Genomic DNA, 20212 nt, shown 5'->3' on the forward strand with positions numbered 1-20212 from the left:
GAAAACATTATCTTGAGGTTTTCTGATGTACAACTGAAACCAGACATTTGCAAAAACTGTATTAATAAATACAGAAATTTTTTTTCTTGTGTGAGATTAAATCAGGTTACACTTTAGTTGTTTTAGGTGGGATAACGAAAATGCTAATGGTTTTTCCCTATGATACCATCTAATTTGTTAAGCTCAAAGTCCCTCATGATGCTGCCTCACCTGTTGTCATGTTAGGCTGGAGTTTGGTAGGACCAAAGTGCAGATCGGAGTGCAAGAGCCGCATGGTGAGTAGTAGAGCTTCTTTAATCATGATGATAGACTGAAAAACCTACAAAACAACGGGACATGGAAGACAGGCAAGTATAGAGGCTTGGAGTAGGTTGTAAACAGGGTAGTGTATATGAGGAACCAGTGAAGGACAATGACAACCAGAGAGTACAAATACTGAGGGAGAATGGACCAATGAACAAAGGGAGCAAATCAGTGGGGATTCAGGAGCAGGAGTAAACAATGAGACTACATAAAGAACATTAACAGGCAGAAAACAGATCTACAAGGAAATACACACTAATCCAGGGAATCCAGGGAAGTAACAAATTTCTAAACACCAGAATAAATCTATTATGAAACATAAACAACAATAGTGCAGAAAACCTAATACTGGCAGATCATGACACCTGTGTGATGTTCTCACACTTGCGAGATTCCCCCTTTTCCAACAAATACATTCTGGCCTGAAACTTTGATTTAATTTCCTCAGATGACAGGACAAGTCTCTAAAAATTAAGATCTTTGTGCCTGAGTGTATTTGCAAACTATAATCTGTTCTTTTTTATGTTGCTTTTGGAGTAATGGCCAGGGGTAATCCGACACACTTGCATCCAGGCTGTTCAAAGGCATTCGATGCTTTGAAAAAAAGCAACGATTTTGTGCTCCATCCTCAGCATATTTTTTTCTGCATCAGATTCTGCTGATCAAAATATTTCTCAGATCAGACGGGGACTGGACTATGATAAAATGTCTTGGTTCTGTGTACACCTGCAGACTGACCTGCAGCTGCTGTCTTTGCTTTGTACCTGCGTCACACTGGTTCTGCAATACTAGCGGTTACAGGTTTGCGACTTCCTCCCGAAGGGGATCCGGGGCATAATATTGATGGGTCGACCAAAACTCCCTATTACATGTTTACATGACATTTCCGTTTATTGTGAGGCAAAATAAACGTGCAGATAACGGAACGACTGCTGTGTCTAACTATGTTTATTCAGTTTATCCATTTACTCAGAGCTTATCTGTTTAGATGTGTTTCTCTCCTAGATGAAGCCACTAGAACAACTGCTTTGTCAATTTTGTTTTCCTTTTCTTTAACATAGAACGTACTCTTGGATCAGTGCTTCTTTGTTTTAATGTGTCTCCTCTGTCCTGTTCTGCTTGAGGTTTCTTAAAGTAAAAGGTTTTTTTTTCCTTTTCACTGTCACCACATGCATGCTCAGTATGAGGGATTGTGACAAAGTTAGTGGCTGGGCTTTTTTTAGATAGAAACCTTTTACTAGTTGGCATAGTAAACTGAATTTGACTGCATTGTTTTATGACTAGGTTTGAACCTGAATGTATTTAACTGAATTTGAATCAGATTGATTTATAACTTTATGAATGTGAAATTGATCTGTTTGTGTTGTAACGTTCTTTAAAATGGCTTTTGTTTTCAACTGGTGCTATAAAAGCAAGCAGAAATAAATTGGACTGAATGTGTATTTTTTAAATTACTAAATACTTCATGTACCTTTTTACTATTAAATATGTTTTACTTTTTGACAGCTATTCTTATAAGCATCTGTTTTCCTTTAAACAAAAAGACACACAGTTATATTTGTGTGCATGTGTTCCCCTTGCTCCATCTTCTTATTTTATGTTTTCATTGCACACCATGTACTGCCAGGGTGGAAAGATTGAGAAGTGAGGCTGATGACAGACTGAGGGAAAAATGCAGCAGGGTGGGCCGAAGACAGTGCCAGCGAGGATGCCACGGAGGGTGCTCTGCCAGGAAAAGAGGGCTAAGCTTGAAGCAAAGGAGGGAACATGTTACACAGACTCTGTCTCACTCTCTTACACACACACAAACACACACAAACACACACACACACACACACACACACACACACACACATGCACACGCAGAGATTTTCTCAAAATTTACAAGAAAACATTAAAATAATTGCAACAAAGATCTCTTTGCAAACAACAACTTGCACTAGAAACACAGCAGACACCAATAATCCATGCAAATGAGCTCCAGTGGCACCATAGCATGTGGCAGAGGTCCAAATCCTCTGCCCACATCCTGTTTCCAGACTGAACCAGCACTCGCCTCTTCACACAAGGCGGCAGCAGATGAAAAATGGTACAAAGAGGGATTTTTTTTCTTTTACTAATTAAAATTGTCTCCAGTTATGTAGCGGGACACGTATTTGGTGCATTTGCAGAAAATTAGAAAATAATATTCAGATGTATTTTAATTTCAGTTTATTCTACCCAGCGGAGGTAGGAATATTTGAGTTTTCAGAATTGTGTCCTCAATCAGGCCCATTTTGTGGTACCAGTTTATAGCAATGATAACTCTAGGGACCGTTGGAGGCCCCTCTGTGCAGCTGTACTCCATTGTTATCCCGATATAGAAAAAGTACCAACACATACACACATGGAGAAGTAGTGGATGAGTCTTGATTTAATATAGACACATATGTTCGCCAAAGCTCGGGGACATTTTGGTGTAAGCCCATAAAGAAAGGGATTGTGTGTGATGCATGCTGCCTGGAGGGCTTTCTGCTGGACCTCTCACAGCTTTTTTTTCTCCATCTCTCTCAACCAGAAGGTCATCTGTTGTTCAAACACATGTGTGTGCATGTGTACCTGTCAAATGTTTTCATTTTTCAACTGTCAACTGAAAAAGTTTCACTTTACAAATGCAAACTTCAATGTGATTTAATGGGATTTTATGTAATAGACTAACACAAAGTGGTGCAGAGCTGTGAATCAGAAGGAAATTAAAACTAACTAATTTACTAACATGAAACGGAAAATTGTAAGGATTGTAGAACAACCTTTTGTAGCAGTCTCTTGATGTGCACTTTTTGCACATGAAGAGACTAAATAGTTGCCGATTCTTTGCAAAATGGCTCAAACTAATATAGACTGGACAGAGAGCATCTGTGAACATCAATTTAAAGTCTTGCTACAGATTATAATTTGAATTTAGGTCTGGGATTTGACTAGGCCACTCTAACACATGAATATGCTTTGATCTAAACCATCCTAAACCATTGTAGATCTGGCTCTATGTTTAGCTTAATTGAATGCTGAATGGTGAAACTGTCAATGGTTTTGCAGTTTTTTAGAGGATTAATGTTAAGATTCTTGTTTGTTTTTCTTATTTTTTAAAAGGTCTTGTCGTATTTAGGATATTTCTTTGTTCATTATTGCTAGCAAGTTGTGTCCATATAGGTTCATTGCTTTGTGTTTAGTTTCTTAGTTTACTCTTGTGCTCTGTTCTCTGTGCATTTTGATTTATTTCTCTTAGATCCGTGTCAGTCATTTTCCCTTGACTCTATAAAATCCTCTGAGTCCTTCACAGCGCTGCTGTAGTTATACTACGATTAAACTTGACACAGGGCTTTTTAGGTAACTTCTGAAGACAATTGAATGTTCTGGATTATATTTCCATTGACCACTGGAGATAGACACCAGATCCCCTGTGACCCTCCACAGAAAAGGTGATACAGGTGATGGATATATATATGCACAAACCACTTTTCAGACTTTTGTAAACAAAAAAAAGTTGAATTAGGTATCATTTTCCTGTAATTTCACAATGACATGTAGTTTTGTGTTGGTCCATTCACATAAATATTACAATTTATTGAAGTTTGTGAATGCTATATGTTCAAGTTCAAGGAGCAATGAATACTTTAGCTGTTATATCGTTTTGTGTTTTGGTCGTTTTTCCACAACAGACATTTGGATTGGTCACAGCAGGAAAAGCCCAGGTGTGTCCAATAACATTCACAATGACTCTGACTAAATTCAAGCGTTTGTTTGAGCCGTGACAGTGAGTCTGCAGTAACAGGGCTCTGGGCAAGATATTATGAATTACACCTGGGCTTCCAGAAGAGAAAAATAAGAGCTATTGAGAGAAGCAGCATTATGGTTTATGGAAGCAACTTCAAATCAGGAGCACAAGGAAACACATACAGAGACAGTGAAGCAAAGGAAATTAACCAAAGGAAAGGAACGCTAACGTTACAGTATATCCTTGATCCGATACAGGAGATCTTTGACTGATAACTATATCCCACTGAGTATGTCAAAAATCAGGAGCAGCTGGTAACATTAGAGGCCTCCTAAACTGAGAGAAAACTAAATTAGATACATGCTGATAGAGTTGAAGGAGGAAGATGTAAAGGTAAGAAGAAGTGAATTGTGTGAAACAGGGAGAGATATGTTGGAGTAGAGCACATATGTCTGCTGTATGTCTGCTCCCAGCAGCCCTGCTGGTGTAAGAGGCTCAGTGGGGAAAATCCTCAGGGACTAACTGAACTCTTCACTCTTCGACCGCCACATCTGGCGGACAAACCACTGGCTTCCATCAAAGGAGAGGACGCAGTGTTACAGCTGCACAGGTAGTGGGAGAAAACAATGGGACTCAAACGTGATGCGCATGCCCTATATATTTACATACATTGTATAAAAAATATGTGTAACCTTTTTTTCCATGACATTACATTAGACTAAACTTTTCCTATTTTAAGTCAGTTAGAATTACTGATTTTTCTTTTCTGCCAAACAACAAAATAATTAAGGCATTTATTTTTTTTTTTAAACTTAAAATTCAGAAGTATAAATACATTTCCTTAGAATATGGTCAAATTGCCTTCTGTATGACTTGGGTCATAGGTTTTGGGTATCCTCTATTTTTGGTCCATTCCTCCTGACAGAACTGGAGTAACTTATTCAGGGCACTGTGATGGCCACTTTAGGACATGGACTTTGTTGTCCTGAAGCTACTTTGTGACCAATTTGGTGGCATTGTTTAGGATTATTGTCCATTTGGAAGACCCGTCTGTACCCAAGTTTTAACTTCTTAGCTGATGTCTTGAGCTGTTGCTTCAGTATGTCCACACAACGTGTTTGATGATGATGATCATTATGCCATCTATTTTTTGATTCAAGGATTAAAGGATTTTTATTGTCATACCAGCTCACATTTACATGTCAAGGTATGAAATTCGGACTCAGGTCCCAGTTAAGAAGCCCATTACTTAAGTAAAAAAAAACTAAGTATAACATAACAAAACAAAATCTAACAATAAATAGCAATCAGTAAAAATATGTGCAGCGAAAGGCAAAAAAAAAAAAAAAGAATATACACAGTTAAATAGTGAAGCAAAATTAACTTTGCAAAGTACTAAATACACTTGTAAAGCATGAGGTAGACCTTAATATTGCACCTATGAGTGAAATATTACACCTTTGGTGGGTGAAGTGTTTAATGCAGGTCAGGGTGTAGTGAGAGAGTCTACAGAGTGTGGCTCAACTTCACCAGTCTGACAGCTTCAGGGAAGAAGCTGTTTCTGAGCCTTTTGAAGTGAACCAGTAAAATTTGCCCTCAACATAATGCTGCCACCCCTGTGCATATGAGTTGGAATGGGATTCTCCAGCTCTCATTTTTTCCTCCTAGTGTAATATAGCACATTCTGGCCAAACACTTGCATTTTAGCTTCATCCGACTACAGGACATTTGCAAACTGTAATCTGGTTTCTGATGCCGCTTTTTGAGCAATGGCTTCTTCCTGTTTGAGTGACGTTTCAAGTCATCTCAGTAAAGGACATATTGCACTGTAGATAAAGACCCTCACTAATCACCTTCAGACAGCATCTTCACAAGGTGCCTCAAATTAACGGAAATGTTGTGAATTAACAGATTATCAGAAGCTTACAAAGCATGGCATAGGTTTTTGGGCTTTTCCAAATAATTTAAAGAGATATTAGTGTAAATTGCAGGCCTATCTAGTATATGGTTTCAACTATACATGCAGACAAGAAATAAAACAGGACCAATCATCTCATCAACCCTAGAATATTTTAAAAACTTATCCAAGTTCAGAAGGGAGCAATTATGAAATTATAGTTTTGTTGGCAGTTGTTGGTTCCCCACCTGAGTGTCCTGAAAACCAAGGTTTGTGTTCAGATTCCAGATTTAAGCACTGTGGTTGTATGATTGTAGATCCAAGATAAAAGAACGTACAAGTATGTATTGAAAATTTGCTCTCCTTATCACTGAATATCCAACTTTTCTTTCAGGTAAAAGTTTAATTGTTTTATCAAATTCTTTTTTACCTTCTGCCCATTTTCTGTTTTTCCTGATCTGGTGAAGACTGCGGAGTCTGAGCTAACCCCTGTTCTACAGGAAACTCTCTAAAGCTCAGGACCAAGCAACCTGAGCGGCACTCAAAGCAGAGCGCTCTCCAGACCCTTCCCCGCCCCACAGCCTCTTCCTGCCTCCGGTGATGGATTGCCTGTGAGAAATGATGAATCTTCTTCTGTCAGGTCCTCCACACATCCTCATCTGGGATTCAGCCTTAAGGAGAGAGGAGCATCAGCATCATCCTGCACTGCTCTTCGAGAACAACTTGCACATCTTAAAGCAAGACAGTCATGGTCGAGGATTTCAAATTCAAATCAAACTGCAGTATGGCAAGGCTCTGTTTAAAAAAAATAAAAGAAGTTGGGCAGAATATTTTGAAACTATTAAAGAATACCCAAAATACATAATTTATTAACTAATCATCACTTCATTTTTTCAGGCAGAATAATGCTCAGTATGTTTAAGACACAGACTAACCTTATTGAGGTTTTGATTTTCAATTTCTTTCTTGTCTCAGTCAAATTTACAGTTTGTTTGATTTCTGTTTTCTATTTTTTTCCCTTTTGTTTTGTTTCGTTCTGTAACATGTTTGCTTCACACCTGTTTTGCGTTTAGCTGATCACCTCACACCTGTTCTATGTTTGTTATCACTCATCTTGGTGTTTACAAGGCTCCCCTGGGTTTCTTGCATTCATTTGGGGTGATCTTTATATCTAGTATCAAGCTTTTTACTATCTGGTTCTGGTGTTCTGGTGTCAGGATCTTGTTGTTTGTTCTCTGCCTGCTCTTGGTTTTTCTCATGGCCTTATGCTGTTCCACGTTGGTCTACTGCTAGTATGCTTGAATTTCTGTTTCCATCTTTTACATTTTTTATTTTTTGTTTTGCTTTTGGCCTCAAGAGTGAATGATTTACTTAGCTTTGCATAGTCTGCTCTAGTGATTCTCAAACCTCTTATAACAGGTACCACTATATACAACAGTAAGGTTTTTAGTTTTTGGTGTTTTTTCAAAATAAAAGACAATCAATAAGAGGAATGAAGACAATCAATAGAAAATTAGTTACTTGAAGTCTCTCCAACGTCACTGTCAGAATCTAATATGGATCCTGTGGACCTAATTTGGCTAGTATATGATAAATCGCTGACTTAAGTGGAAACAACAGATCACATCTGTGATAACTACTGAAGGTTCTTGTAAATAATTGTGGGAAAAAAAACTGTTCTTTACAAACACTGTTACTAAAATAAGCCTTTACTAACCTGTTCATAGGTTTAGGGAGGGGATTACACCAAAGCCGGCTTTACGGGCTTTTTCCGTACAGCATGTCTTTTTCGTAAAGCATAAAGCCCTGTGCAACTTTTAAGATGTCTTATCAAAATCATTTAGTATACTTCGCAGATAATTTTGGCTGAAATTGCAAACAGAAACACAGTAATGATATGATTAAATTCTCTGTGTTTGCTGATAGCTCAGAACCCAGCATCAGCTTCCTATTTTTACATTTGCCAGTGCCGCTCCGGACACATCTGACTAAAATAGACTGAATCTTCTCACATGGATTCTGGTGACAGGTTTTGGTTCACTTTTAGCTTTCTCTGTGTGAAAAGAAATTAAACCACCAGAGAAGTTTACAAGTTAACAAACTCATCAGATTCGGACCAAAGTAAAGCAACAGGTGTAAAAAAATGCCCTAAGGAACCTGCTTGGTGCAAAACTGCACTGCATCTTATCCTGTCCCAGAATCTCAGTCTGCTTCCTTTATTTGAGGAAGCAAATATTGATTGGTTGAGGGCACAGCACAAGAAGCGGTTGGCCCAGGGTGCCATTCATGCAGGAACCACCACTGCTTCAAGATGTTCACTTTCGCTTTATGTAATGAAGACATTGGGTGTCTTTCAACAACCACTTTACTTTAAGTGACAAAATTTTATGTCTTTTCCCACTGACATTTGGGAAAATCATCAAATTGTATCTACTCTCAGACAGGAAAGTTCAGGACTTTGTATCATTTGCCCTTTACACTCACTCTTTCTTCACTCATTTCATCACGTTTTCTTCATTTCCTGTGTGCTGTAAGCAAGTAAGTGGATGGATTTGACTCCTGGCAAAGACCTGGGTGTTATGTGCAGTGAATGAGAGAATGGCTTCCGGGTAGTTTCAAAGCCAGCAGGCTTTGAGCTCCTTCAAATCAAAAAGCCTCTTTGTTAACCTGAATGCTGTTTCTCAAAGTGGTGGTTCGCTGGCTTTATGAGAGGCAGCGGCATTGATTTGTTGTGTTTGTGACGGTTTGGGTTAAAGGCTCCCACTGATGTCGTGTAAGCAGCCAAATCAATAAACTGTGGGTAGGTATTGAGATATCCACTTAAAAAAATACAGTGCAAACCACATGGTAAAAGCCTCATATCTCACAAATCTAAGCGCGAACACTAACAGAAGCAGAGGGAAACCTCTGTGCGCTTGGCCCAAATTATTTCCTGGAGCTTTATTACAATTTCAGTCTTGTCCCACCTCTGCCTTCCTCCCTCACAATCATAGACCCAAGTAAGTTTTTAGGCTCATAACCAACAATGAACCCAGGAGCAAAGGAGAAAATGATGCAGAATAACTTCAGAAGCACATAGTCACAGCATTGCAGTGAGTGATGGGCTGCTCTTATTTTAACCCTGTACTAGCAGGCTGGCTGGAGGACAACAAAGCCCACAGCTGTTGGCTCTGTTGCATCTTCCTTACAGCAAAACATCCATTTACACAACAGATATAGTGAAATCCAGTGGATCAGTTCCTCCTGATTGAGGTGAATTAACATCTCAGGTTTACTCTGCTTTATGATTTACACTCTGCTTAGAGGATCACAGTTTTCCAAGGAGTTAGGAGATTTAGGACTGTTTTTAAAATCCAGAGATTAATGAGAAAAGCTTCTGATCCACACGTTCGCAAACTTTTCGTCTTCTAAACACAAATTAGCTGTGGCAGTAATACAGATGTTGGTGGTGGACATGTAGAAACCTTCCTAATAATAAATAAAGGAGAAAACAACCTCAACGACCAATATACTATGACAATTATGACAAAAGTAGCTTTAGTTTCCCTTTGGAATACATTTCCAAATATTGTCTCAGCGCCCTTCAGTTTGTTTCATGTCCCACATCAGACCCATCTTTAGGAACCACTTCTATCAATTTACAGGTCATAGTCTGTCAGCCAAACAACTTAGCTTTATATACAACCTGTGAAAAAACTAAGAAAAGAAATTGAATTTAAATAAAAAAATAAAAAATAAAATAAAACAAAGTGAACTAAAATAAAATGGGATTGTCATATATTGTCTATGTTCAGCTATACAAACACCAACTATTATACGTGAAGTGGTGAATATTAGTGATTTGTGATATGTACTTTTATTTTTGTGACTGTCTGAATTCAAATCAGACCAAACCTTTGCTGTTTTAGGATAACCAAAAAACTATGTATATTCACTAAATACCAGAATAATGAGAATTAGTATATTTTACATACACCAAGATTACCATGCTTTTAAACATATTGGGGAAGTCCAAATGGTAATACCGTGGCTTTGTAAGCTTCTGACAGGTTAATTACAACATTTAACTTCATTAGAGACCTAGCTGTAGATGTGTTTTACAGCAACACTTTGAAAAAAAACTGTTACTTTATGTGACGTCATGGGGAAAATCAAAAGAAAACAGCCAAGATATCAAGAAGAGAATTCTGGACCTCCACATATCTGCTTCATCATGGGGTACAATTTCCAGAATGCTTGAAGGTGCTACATCTGTTAAAATCATTACTTGCAAGTAAAAAAAATCATTGGATGTTTCAACCATTACTGTTCAGGAAGGAAATGGATTCTGTTCCAGAAATGAATGCGTTTTGGTACAAAAGTAGCTTTTTAAAGCATTTCTAAAATAAAATATCTTGTGAAGATACTGGGTAAATCTGGTAGGAGAGAATCTTTATCCACAGAGGAATGAATCTTGGACTGAAAGGCCACTCAGGTACAAAGACTTTACCTTTGGGAGAAATGTCTTGTGGTCTAATGAAAACAAAATTGAAACACTTGGCCTTGATGACCATCATTATAATTGGGAGAAATGGAGAAGTTTCCAAGCCTGAGAGCACCATCCTAACTGTGAAGTACATAGGAGGCAGCATCATGGGACTAGTGCACCTTACCAAACTGATGGTCTCATGAGGAAAGAAGAGTATGTGGAAAAATTGAAGAAACATCTCAAGACAACAGCTTGGTAGTTAAAGCTTGGGCACAGATGGCTCAACCAAATGGACAATGTCACTAATCATACCACCAAATTAGAAGTAAAGCTCAAAGACAACAAAGTCAATGTTTTGGAGTGACCATCACAAATCCATAATCTCTGTCCCTTAGAAAATTTGTAGGCAGAGCTGAGAAAGTGTGTGTGAGCAATCTGACTCAGTTACACCGGTTCTGTCAGGAGGAATGGGCCATAAATCCAGCAAACTATTGTGAAAAGTTTGTGGAAGAAAACCCAAAACCTCTGATTCAAGTCTTACAGTTTAAAAAGGCAGTTTTACAAAATACTAAGGACATTTTATGTCCCATAGTGTGAAAAAAAGGTTATGTGTTTCTTTATACAGAGGTGGTTTCAATTGTACATTCTATTTTTATTAAGGAAAGCCAAAAACCCAAAGTTTTTCAAATTTTTATTGCTATCATACTAGGTGATCGGAGTCCCAAACACAGGCTAATGTTACTTGATATATGGATAAAACTGATTAAAAAAAGAAGAAGAAAAACAAATAAAAGACTTTGAGAAGATGACTCAATGTACAAGCAGCAACAGTGGCTGTATTGGTATTTTTACAGAGCATAGAAATAACAGCTTTAACAAAGGGTTTTCATATTCAATTATTTTGTGTTTTTCAGTTTATTTTCACATTAACTTTTGCTCACATTTTTGGCTTTTTTAGTTCAGTATCTGTTCCCCTACGCCAGCATGTCTAAAAAAAAACACAATTTATTTTGATAATCAGGAAGAAAGAGGTGTTGATTTTGTGTTGTTTTTTCTTTTATTATTCACAAAAAGCTAAGAAAAAGATCCTAACCAGGTGTTGAGTTCCACATTTATGAAAACATCCCTCATCACTGACACCCACCCTCTTCTGTTTGCCTTTCATCATCCGAATGAACCGAAACCTTTCTGTAAAGCACTCTGCAATCAGACCAATCATGCCAACAAAAGACCAAAATAAACAGCAGGAGAGTGAGTGATGGGAGGACAGTGCTCCTGTTAACTTGATGTGACCTCTGGATGAGGCAGCATTATAACTGATTGGTGTTTAAGCTCAAACTCACTCAACACGCTTCCGATTCCTGTGGGCCTTCAAAATGTCTCAGTTCTCTCTCCTAAGCTCCCTGTTTCTCACACGAATGGGTCCCTCTTACAGCCTGACCCCGCCCTTTCAGTCTGACCGTCTGGGCCCTGAGGGAGACATCGTGGGAGTTTAATTGCCTTGTACTTCCAAGAAGCCAAGTTCATTACATTAACAGCCTCGACCCACGCCGCATACTTCCAACCTGCCGCAATTTGTTTTTGTACTTATTAAGCTGGCTGAGAGGCCAATTCACACTCAGCTGGGTGAGGGAGAAGGTCAGAGGGAGCCCAGCGTGCACAGGCATCCATTGTGATGAATATATGACCAGGGTTTTAGAGGCGTGGAGCGACTGGCATACTCCGACTGATAGTGAAAAAAATCAGGGTCTCCCTGGTTGCAATGAAAAATCATGAGGCCTTGATGGAACGATGCGAGGAAGGTTAACGGCAGCACTGACTGTAAGTGTAAACATCAGCTTCTGAAGGGATGGAGGAAACTTTTCGAATAAATTTACACTTATGTAAATATATAAACAGAGGAAAGGAAGCTTTCACCATGCGGAAAACCTGACTTAATATGTCACCAGGAAAGAAAACATTGGCAGTTTACCCATTCTTCTCAAGCCTAGTCAGATTGTATATAGGGCTTCCCAGGTTTTGCTACAGATTCAGGGTTAGATTTATGTCAGGACTTTGACTGGGCCATTCTAACACATGAAAATACTTTGATGTAAATTTCTTGTAGCTCTGGACGTATGTTTAGAGTTGTTGTCAAGCTTGACGTCCCCAGTCTCATGTCTTTTGTAGCTTCTAACAGGTTTTCTTCCTGCATGACCTGTATTTAGCTTCATTCCTCTTCGCCTCAGCTATAAGCAGCCTCCCAGTCTGACTAAAGAAAAGTACTCCCACAGCTTGATCCTGACACCACCAGGTTTTACTTTTGGGGATTGTCTTTTCAGGGTGTTGCATGTAGGCCAAAAAGTTTAGTTTTGGTCTTTGGTTTATGCTGAGTTCCTTACATGGCTTGTGGCAAACTTTAAACAGGACTTCTTATGGTTTTCTGGAGATAATTGCTTTTTCTTGCCACTCTTCCATAGAGGACAGATTTGTAGAGTGCAAAACTAATAGGTGGCTGTGATCACGTTCTCCCATCTGAGATGTGAATCTCTGCAGCTTCTGTCAAAATGCCAGGAGTTGTTTTATAATATCTTAAGCTGCCAAAAAACAAAAACAAAATTAAGAGAGTAACTAAGGGAAAAACCTTAGTGTTGTTTTGTAACGATTTCTCACAATTATAGAAGCTTGAGAAATGCTTTTCTTAGTGGAAATCCACTGAAGTGTGTTTTTGCATATTACATGAAATTGTTGACAGATTTACACAGCAGTGGGCCACATTTCAGTTAATTGCACAGTATGACATGTTACCGCAATTGGCATCGTCTTCCCTTTTTTGCAGCAGCACCAATGAGATAGTATCGGTAAATAAAGAGATGTAATAAAAGCATATACTGTATATTGCTTTCACATTAGCATGTTTAGGTTCCCCGCATTATATATTAAGTGATTGCCACATGCAGTTCATGTAAACACATAAACCTGTTTCTCCATTCGTGAATTTTGGATGGTCACACCCACCAAATATACAGTTCAGAGAGTACTGGAAGTCGGATATGACATATGCAGCTCTTTCTCAACTGTGGATTTTCCTTTCTGCCACACATGCTAACCTAGCATGATTCTATTGCATCTGAAAAGTAAAAGTTTAAAAATATGCTTCTAAGAATCCTGGATTACAAAAGAGCAAATATGCTATTGCCGCAGTAATTCAGAGACAATATGTTCTTTACGCTTGTGCAATGTCTGCTGATGTCGTAAGAAAACCACAGAAAATGGGGCTGGTCAATTCATTCTGAGATTTATTGGAAATAGTTAAAGGAGTAAAGGTAGAACCAGCAAAAAAATGCAAAAGCAAACAGGGGAAAAGAAGCACTGAGATATACACTGGAGGACTCAAGGGGAAGTATAAAGCAAGGCAATAAGGAGAGAGATAGGCCAGGTCCAGTGGTCTGAATGAGTGAACATCTCTGAAAGTGGATATGAAGGCGGATGAGCCACGCCAGCCTCCTCTGACTGCATTAACAAAATCTAATGGAACGTCTGGCTCCAAGAGGCCTCGTCATCCATTATCTGACTGTTGCCCCACGCAACCAAAGAGGCTCGTCATCTCAGAGGCTGCATTCTCGCCTTTCCTTAGTCTTATTTCCTCAAGCCCAAATGAGAATGGCTGCTAAATCAATTGTCCTGTTCATGAAGAAACCGAGGTGGACGGTAAGCAGCATGTTGCCTTCTCTGAGCCTGTGGAAACAAATCATGTTAGATTTGGAGGTGCAGAAAGGTAGATGGTGGTTTTGTGTCATACCTGGAGTCATGGATCGAGGTCAGATGTTGCTAAAAAGCACAGTTCAATTTTAAGTGACCTAACAATACAAGAATAAGCACACTGATAGATTGGGATTGAGCAGGTGGAAGGGCATGAAGTAAAGAAAAATGTGAGCACCTTGCCCACTATGCCCAGTGCTAGGTATAGGGGAGGATATGTGGTGCTGTGGGCCTATTTCTCAAAGGCCCTGGGAACCTTGTAAGAGTGCATGGCATCATGAGCTCCTCAACGTACCGAGAGGTTTTATATATAAATCTAGTGGACTCAGCCAGTGAGCTTAAAATTGGTCATTACTAAAGGGTCTTTCTAAAGGAGAATGATCTAAAACATATGGCCAAATCAACGCACCAGAAACAAAATCAACCTTCTATCAAGGCCACTCAGGCCTAAATCCTAGAAGACCGGTGGGGTACACCCTGGACAGGTCGCCAGTCCATCGCAGGGCAACACACAAACAACAATTCCCACACTCATTCATACACCTGAGGGCAATTTAGAGAGACCAATTAACCTAACAGGCATGTCCTTGGATTGTGGGAGGAAGCCGGAGTACCCGGTGAGAACCCACGCATGCACGGGGAGAACATGCAAACTCCATGCAGAAAGACCCCCGGCCAGGAATCAAACCCAAGACCTTCTTGCTGCAAGGCAACAGTGCTACCAACTGCACCACTGTGCAGCCCACTTTTCAGGGTAAAAGACAAAATATTAAAGAAATCGTGACCCTGTCTTATTAAACACTAATGTATGCTTGGGAGGTCTTTATTCCTACTGCTGTTGGTGTTTTGGCAACAGTGTACTGATCACCCTGTATAAATCTTTAAGGTATTTTGTTGCCTTTAAGCTCTGGCTATAAAACCCGGTCATGCTTTTACTACATATTAACTATATAAATTAAGCATTCATTTTAAGCTTACTAATTTAGCTTTTTTGTTCTGTATTACATTTTTGACTGATTGTTGTCTCATCTTCCTGTTAAGTATGTTTGTAGTTTTTTTTCTGTCCATTCCTTCCTCTTAAAAGTATTTTCCTATTTGTTTATATGTTTTCTATTTATTTTTGGAATTTACCTAAACCTGATACATACTGATTGGTTTATTGTTTCTGGATCCTCCTTCTCTGAGTTAACTATCATTTTGTAAACAAAGAGTGTTTTCACATCCTCAAAGACTAAATACTGGTGGGTTCTCGTGCCATTGAAACAGACTTGATTCTGCAGAGGAAATTACCATTTTGGCATAATAATTTATAAAATCAGTTTTTAATTAACAGTTTTTGGCTGCAAGATAACTTACGTTGAATTAACCTCTAGACTTCTGGGACCTGAGCTCAATTTAGATTTAGATTCTAAGTGCAAGAACTTCTGTAATTCACCACATTAAAATATCATTTTGTTGGAGAAATATCAGTAATGGTCTGGGACTGTTAGAGTTCTCACTGTGTGGGTAATTCATAGAGTGTTTACTGGGTGCCAACATTTTTTGGTAACATTTTTACATCTTAGTCAAAGTTAGCTCATATACATGTTTACTCTCACACACCTAAACAAACAATCCAAAAGGTTAAAGGTCATACAAATTTAGGTTCATATTTTATTAATGCATGTATACTTTGATATCAGATGCAACCCTGGTTTCACTAGATATAATTTTTGTGGAGCAAAGCTGCCCTGGCACATGTAAGCAAGCAGTCTCCCCACATGGTATGCCTGAAATGCCACAACAGGACAGGTGAAAATTAAAATAAACAAAAACTCATACTTTTTTTTAAAACAAAAAAACTAAAATTTATACTATGGGATATTCCCTGTTGTATTTTCACCTAAATGTACATTTTAAGTTGAATTCCACTTAATCTTTGTGGTTTTTATTTTTTGATGATGCAGCTGAACCCTTGTCATTTAAGGTGGAAGTAAATAACAGGTTTATATACCAGGGACCAAATTCTCAAAAAAGAATCCAATTGGTTTTCAGGCTCATTTCCAAGAGGTTAACAGTGGTGTTTTCTATGGAGAAAATTAAAACAGATTATCTGAGTGGTCAATAAGAAAGCTTCTGCTTGTATTTTAATTAAGTAATAATATTAAATTTTTGGCAAAAACCATTAAAAAGGACGTTTATCAACAAATCTGTCCTCTTCAGATAAAATAACCATGTCTTTACTGATTTCCACCCAGGCTTTTGGGTGCACCACTGTACTGATAATGCAATTGTAAAAGTTTGAAATGACTTACCTTTGAGCAGAGCGGCATCAAATTCTTCTGTTATGTTTTATTGGGTCTCAGTTTTACATTTGACAGAGTTCATCATTACTTATTGCTCAATAGAATGGAATATTGGGTGGCAATATTTGGCACTGTGCTGAAGTGGTACTAATCTCACCAGACGGATAGCAAATACTTTACATCATTTGGCAAATCTTGATCACATATGAGGTTCCTCAAGGCTTCAATTTCAGATCACTTTCAAGATCTTTTCTCCTCTAAATCTTCATAGATTATAATGTAATACAGCATCTCTTATACCCATGCTGATTATATACAACTTCATATCTTTGTCATTACATTACCTAAATCTCTTACAACCACTGAGTGATTTTACTTATAATATTAATGAGGGAAAGGGCCAGAATTAATGCAGAAAGGACAAAAGTCATTATTTTTGGTTCCCAAAATGTTTTAGATCAGCATTCAACAATTCTATACGAGGCGAGGTTTACAGAGTATGCCAGAAATCCTGGTGTTGTTATGGAGTCAAAATGTAACAGATACATAAAATCACTTACTAAATTAGTCTAATATCATAAAAAACAAACTCAAAAAACAAGCAAAACAAAAAAGGAATGTTTTTGTTTTTTAAATGTTCAAATTTTTCTGTATTTCTTATCTTAATGTAGCTTTTCTTTATCATTATTTTTTTGAAAAGTACTTTACATTCCCTCATGTAAGAGTGATGCTGTACAATAAACTTGCCCTGCAGTAAGAGTGGTGTTCGAGTGAAGAACTCGAGCCAAAGAGCGTTCCCTCTCACAGTGTATTTTTGGTATTCTGTGATTCTCACCTTGAAGCGATTCAGTGCGGTCAGTGTTTGAGCGGGGGTGAGAAAATGACAGCATCCTCTGAGAATGGAAATTGGCAACAAACCAAGATGGGGTGGGCAGGTATATAATCTCTCATTAATCCATGACACTTAACCCAGTATGCACTGACTGCATCCTTTGTGTGCCAGCAGACAGAAAGTGTTACGGGACCAGAGGCAGCTCTGCTTTAGGACATTCCCAGGGACGCTGTGAGGAAATGAGAAAACAGAGAAGCTCATGCACAGAGGCTCTGTGTCTATTTGGTCACCGTTGCAGGGTATGAGGGAAAAAAGAAATAACTTAGCATGAGCTGATTTCAGGTGAAACATCCGCCATCATGTATGTCTGCTGAGCCACCGAATCCAAATGACAACAGGATGTTATGAATTTCGAGGAATTCAGCTCATGTGACTTGGCTGCTCACGCACCAACCACAGAGGAACATTTTTTCGCCTCTGGACAAATGTCCCTTTCTGCATTTGTCTTCAGCAAACATGTTTTCCTTCATGCGAACAGTCGCTCGTGTCAGTGGATCTCCAGATAATAATTTCTCCATCATTTTAATTCAACATCCACCCTCAATTGGCTTTGTGCTTTGTTTGCTTCTTGCAGTCTTCTCACCAGCCCAGGCACGGATTACTCGTAGTACAGGAAATAATCACGCCAAGGTCCATTAAGTGGGATGGAACCATATCAGCATTAATCTCCCACTTAGCAGAGCAGCCCCAGAAGGGAGAACAAGATGGAGGGGAGACAAGAGAGAAAATTGTTTGCAGCTCTTCTCCTCTTCTCTACTCCGTTTTTTTTTCTACATCCTAATACATTTTTGTTTTTTTGTTAGCACAGCCAAACCACAGTTTCTGCTTTCAAATGCAGATGTTTTACAGTTCTAGTCAGAATTTTACATACAGTCATGATTTGCATGAATGCAAGATCAATTTTTTTTTTTTTTTTTATTACACAGCTCGAAAAATTGTGAAATATTGATCTGGTCAGTTAAGTTGTGGAGGGCGTTGTTAATCAATGTCAATTGTTTTGGTGTTAATATACTAAGGGGGCAACAATGAGAAGACCTCAAAACAGAAATGGTTTTGAAGGTGGTGGCTGTAGACATCTTTCCCTCCTCATTTTTTGACTGTTTTTGAGTAGTTTTGCATTTGATCAGAGTCATGGTCTCTACTGGTAGCATAAGGTGATACCTGGACCATACAGAGGTTGCACAGGCAGTCCAACTCCACCAGGATGACACATCAATACGTGCCATTGCCCGAAGATTTGTTGTGTCTCCCAGCAAAGTCTGAAGAGCTTGGAGGAGATGCACTTGCTCTAGGAGAGTTGAACAAGACTGCCAGAGATCCCATCAGTAGGACTGATATCTGCTCCTTTGTGCTAGAAGGAACAGGATGAGTACTTGGGTGTTCCAACAAGACAGTGTCAAAAACCTCTACTACTCCTACTGGAAAATATAAATCAGGCAATAAAAAGCTTCTGGGAGGCCTTTAAAAACACAAACCCTGTAGAAAATTGTGCAACTTACTATTGTAAATGAACCCTTCAGTTCTACCAAGCAGAGTGGACAATTATTCAGGCAGTATTATCCCAGAAGCTTGGTCATGGCTAGTGGGGTACATGTTTGAGCCTGTATTTCAACCTTGCATAGATTAGAAAAGAAAATCCACAATAAAATCAAATTTGTGTACCAGATTGTTTTTGAAACTCATTGATTCATTCGTCCTTCCACCCTGGAAAAAACAGCAGCACAAGCAAATCTAAAAGGAAAAACTGAAGTTAAAATCAGCGCCCATGACTGGTGTATTTGGGCCTCTCACTGTACATTTATATCCAGGAAATGTATTATTTTCAGTTACTTCTGTTAAAAACAAAAAGCGCAGTTACTGAAACTTCAGTTAATCTGGTGTTTAACCAAGCAGACTCAGTTGCAAGATGAGTCAGCAAAAACATATTACAAGGATACAGGGGAAGTTTGTTATCTTTTAAATCCAAACCACAAATATTTGATGCAAGCAAAACTAAGTGAGCAGACACACCTGACACCAATCTTTACACACCCTGTGTTTTTTTTATTTTTTACAAATAAATATTTGATTGCTCTGTATAATCAAGAAATTTAAAGATTCCAAATTTAAAGATTTAGGGTTTCTCTAAAGTTTGGAAGAAAAAAGTCTCTCAGAAAAAACATTATTGTCCAAATTGTTTGCCATTTTTAACCTCTCGGAAGGTCTTGCATGAAATAATACCGTAAATACTTTTTAAGGTCAAATTTGATCAATTATTTTTTGCTTGGAAAATCTGAGGTAAGTGCTTTTAGGATCACTATCCTTGTGTAAAGGTAAGGTTCTTCAAGTCAAAAACTCCTCATGTAATAAAATAAATCTATTTTAGTCTGAAAAAGGATTCTAGAAAACTCGCTTTTTAATACCGCACCTTATTGAAATATTATCATGTTTTACTTACTCAATCACTCACTAAAAGCAAAATTATGATCAGGGAGTCCAAATATGTGTGTGCAATAGCACCCTGTAGATACAAATTAAGTTTGAAAACAGTCCTGTAGGGTAAGGATACTTTAAAATCCCTTGGAAAAAAAATTTGATAAATTTTACACACTATTAGTGAAATTTTATACATTATAATTAACTAGCTTTTTGAAGTTTAGTTTTGTTTACTTTTGTTAGTTATAAGTTTGAGTGAATGTTTGGGTAGTTATATTTTTGGTTGAATGAACCTTGTTTGTTTTTTCCAAATAATATGTCTTTAAATTGCCAGTATATGAATAAGTTGAACATTTACCTATTTCAATAAAACAGTGATTTCTGGCAAAATTCTTAAACTACAGACGATTGCGTATCATTATTGCATTGCATTGTAAAAGATGTAAAACTAGTGGCA

This window comes from Girardinichthys multiradiatus, chromosome 9 (genome assembly GCF_021462225.1).
Source record: "Girardinichthys multiradiatus isolate DD_20200921_A chromosome 9, DD_fGirMul_XY1, whole genome shotgun sequence".
Lineage (NCBI taxonomy): Eukaryota > Metazoa > Chordata > Actinopteri > Cyprinodontiformes > Goodeidae > Girardinichthys > Girardinichthys multiradiatus.